The sequence below is a fragment of the Corvus brachyrhynchos genome, unplaced genomic scaffold, assembly GCF_000691975.1.
Source record: "Corvus brachyrhynchos isolate BGI_N302 unplaced genomic scaffold, ASM69197v1 scaffold236, whole genome shotgun sequence".
Lineage (NCBI taxonomy): Eukaryota > Metazoa > Chordata > Aves > Passeriformes > Corvidae > Corvus > Corvus brachyrhynchos.
This window is the reverse complement of record NW_008238660.1, coordinates 574615-578434: the sequence shown is the minus strand read 5'-3', so window position 1 is coordinate 578434 and position 3820 is coordinate 574615. Positions and strand designations below refer to the sequence as shown.

The 3820-nt window shown below is 58.6% G+C and overlaps 1 protein-coding gene across 1 annotated transcript in view; it reads left to right on the top strand.

Moving 5' to 3' along the window:
- The first annotated feature begins 2843 nt into the window (after positions 1-2843).
- The window catches only part of MYOCD (myocardin), a 219993-nt gene continuing 219016 nt past the window's right edge, over positions 2844-3820 (top strand). The window contains 1 exon segment of the mRNA XM_017737700.1: positions 2844-2986. The gene's annotated coding sequence lies outside the window, so the exon portion shown is untranslated.

Below are 3820 nucleotides of genomic sequence, written 5' to 3'. Positions count from 1 at the left end.
TCCTGCAGCCGTCTCCTGCTTTAATGGCTAAAATAAACTGTCTGATGCACAGCCGGCACAGCGGTGCTCGGGGCTGAGGCGAGACGGAAATCCAGCCACGCACATGCGGTGCCAGAAACCCCAGGTCGTGTCAGCACCTGCTTGGATCCAGGGTGCTCCCACATGCAAATCCCGCGTCCTGCTTCCCATCGCCAACACCCCGGGACACCCCCGGTGTCCCCATCCCGAGCACACACAGTGACACAGCCACTGCCACACTGCCACTGCCACACTGCCACCGCCCCTGGAGCACCGTGGCACCCACGGGTAGCAAGAGACCCCATGCACCGCTGTTGGTGCTCAGCGGGATTGCCAGGGGGGCAGCCCAGTCTGTGTCTGCCACCTCCGTGCCACCCACTTGTAGTCCTGAGCTATCAACACACTTGTCCTGGGCTGCACAGCCTGGAGGGCAGAGCTGAGCCCCTCTGCTGTGGGTAATTTCAGCTCAAGTTTTGACGGGATAAACCCACCAGGTGTGGAGCTGGCAGGGAGGAGATCCCCCTCTGGCCTGGGGTGTTGTACTGCTGTCAGCACACAGGGCTCGCTCTGGAAGCTGCCCCTGAAGCCACCCTGCAGAGCTCCCTCTCCTCCTCACCCTGGCCTGGCTGCCAGCACTGGGCCATGGCTCTGATGCTGCTGCAAGAAGGTCCTGCTCCACCTGAGCTCTTGTGGCAAAACTGTCCTGAAGATCTTCCTCTGCAAGGACCTTCTGGCAAAAACTCCAATGTCCCCCATGGGCTGGGACAGTGGATAGACAGCAGATGGCTTGGAAGAAAACCTGAGGGAAGTGTGAGTTGTTCCACTGCCCAGTGTGGACTCTGAGCTCTAAGGATGGCAGCCTAAATAACAACACAGGCATTGTATTGGTATAGAAACTTGTTAAGACAGAAACTCTCACCTCCCCACCCCAGAAATGTCACTGTTTCCCTTTTTGTGCCTCTCTTAAAACCCTCCTGCTTCTCAAGGACATTTTGTATGGACTGCAGCTCTGCCCTGTGCAGGCACACCATGAGCAGACCTCTCCTGGGCATGTTTGGATGTGACACTGAAGTCCCACACAGGCACCATCATGCCTGTCTCATCATTGGTGTGGGCCCTTTTGGGGCTCTGGCTCAGGTCTCTCCTAGACCAGGAGCTGCTTTGCCAAAAGGACTTCACTTCCAAGCTGCTGTGTAAACAAACCCGGTGGGAGCCGGGGATTTATGGAAGGGCTGGAGAAGGGCTGGTGGAGATCCCCCCACTCCGTGTCTGCCCGGCCAGTGACTGCTGCACAGACCAAAGGGACGTGTTTGTTAGTGTGAACAGCAGGTTCGCCGGCGGGTGAGTTTACAGCGAGATGGATATAAATAAATAGAAGGAAAAGGACTTTCCCTGCCTGGGGAGTGGCGTCCTGCCCACCCGGGGAGGGCTGCCCTTGGCCTGGATGCCGGTTGGAAGAGGGATTTGCTTCCAGGGACCTCCCTGCTGGTGTCAAAAAACCTAGAGGATTTCTTTTCTTTTTTTTTTTTTTTTTAGGGGAGGTGGGCCAGGGTGAAAGTTGGGGAGAGAGAAGGGGGCTGCTACCAGCACTGTCCCCAGCACCACAATGGCACTGGGGCCACAGGTGGCTGAACATCATTCTGCTTGTTATCAGCGAGGAGAAAGCACTGGGGACGTGCAGGGCAGAGGCAGAGGAGGTGTGGGGAGCACAGGCAGGGAGCCTTTGGGGCTCGGCGTTAATGGGGGAAGGAGGTCCAGGCAGAGCAGAGGTTCCTGCTGCCTCCTGAGCTGTTCCGTGCTCACGGGACTCTGGTGAGCCCAGCTGGTGAGGATGGCACCTGGGAAGGTGCTCTCCCCATGCTGTTCCCTTCCCAACAGCAGGAGCCTGCAAACCTCCAGGCTTCAGCCAGGTGCTGAGATCCAAAAGAGAAAGGGTTGATTTAAGGGATAGCAAAGGGCTACAGCCTGCACTGGAGCAGCTCAGCCCAGCTCAGCCCAGCAGGATGGCCTAGGGTAGTCCAAGCCATGAAAAATGGCTTCACACTGATGAGAGGGCAGGGTTGGATGGGATATTGGGAAGGAATTGTTCCCTGGGAGGGTGGGCAGGCCCTGGCACAGAGTGCCCAGAGCAGCTGGGGCTGCCCCTGGATCCCTGGCAGTGCCCAAGGCCAGGCTGGACACCGGGGCTTGGAGCAGCCTGGGACAGTGGGAGGTGTCCCTGCCATGGCAGGGGTGGGATGGGATGGTCTTTAGGGTCCCTTCTAACACTTCCAAACTTTCCTGTGCTTCTCTGTGCCCCCTCCTTCGGCTCACCATAGCCAGCACTCCCAGTTCCACCCAAGCAGGGGCACTTTGCAGTGCCAAGGTGACCTGTTCCCTGCTCACCCAGACTGGCCTCCCTGGGTGGAAAGAAATGCCCAGCACACACTGAGGCAACGGCTCTGGCAGGGATTGACCCATAACTCCCAGCCCTGGCTGGGATCCTGCCCCACTCCTCACTGCCAGGGCACGGCTCCCTCAGGTGCCTCTGCTCCTCTCTGCCAGGGCACAGACACTTTATGGGGGTGCAGAGAGACTGGGGGGGACGGGGTGCTGCTGCCCCCTCCCCATGCAGCCCCAGGACTGAGTGTGCCCCGGCTGGGGCAGCCCCAGCCCCGGAGCTGTGCCAGAAGGGGGACAGCAGCAGCAGAGGCACTCGGGCAGCTCTCCCGGGAGGCCCCGTCCCCCGCCTCTGCTCCGCGGGCTGCAAGAAGTTAATTTATTTTTGGAAAAGCAGCTCGCAGAGTTTGTCTAATTCCACCCGCACCAGCTCCGTTCACTCTATTTTAAACCAGTTCTTACTGTGCTTCAAGTTTATAAAACACAATCAGTGCTCCCTGGTCAAAGCAGCCCTAACCCGCGGAGCAGGCGAGGAGTGGCAGAGCAGCATCTCCTCCAGGACGCTCTAGCTCAGCCGAAAAGCCCACAGGTAATTAATTAATGCTTCCTCCTTCGTGTTGTTCTGTCCTCCGGCCGCTTTCTCCCGTGCGGGTTTGGTTACGGTGACACACGGCACTGGTGTGTGGTGGCAGCTTCAGGGACATGAGCACAGCCGGACATCGCTGCTGCCTGCTGCTGCTCCTGGGCTTTTGTGGGATCTCAGTGGCACCTGGCAGGTCGTGGACTACATGGAGATCTCTGTGGAGTGTGGCGCTTCTCCAGGAAGGGGCACAAGGTGTGTTTGGCCAGTCAGGAGCTGGCCGTGCCGGAGGCTGGCAGGGAGAGCTGCTGCGGAGGCAGCGGCTGGCTGTGCTCAGGGAGGATGGTGCTGATGGGCCGCTGAGGTTCCTAAAGATTCGTGCCGTGCTGCAGCCATTCGGAGGCTGCTCTGGTGGTTTCTCTGGTGCCACCAACCCATCTGGCACGGTGGGTCCCCCCCAGCAGCTCAGGCTGTGCGGTGGCACCCTGCTTTTACTCCTCGTGCTTTGCCATGAGCGTGTCACGGCTCCCTGAACTGTGGAGGGTCGTTCTGATTGCACCAAATGCTCAGTGTTTAATGCAACTTCTCCGTGACTCACCAGTGCAACCCACAAAAACTGTTTAGAAGAAGCTCCGGCATTTCTCACACGCAGAAATCCAGGGCATTTATGGACCGCTTTGTTTCTATTACACGAATGCTTTGCAAAACGCTGCCAGTCAGAATCCACTGATGTCATTTGCTGAGCACTGAAGCGCTCGGGGGAGGTTTGTCAGCCTCGTGCTGGGGCTCTCTGGTGTCTCAGGGTTAAAGCTTTCGAAAGCGCCGCCTTGGCAGGCGGCGGCG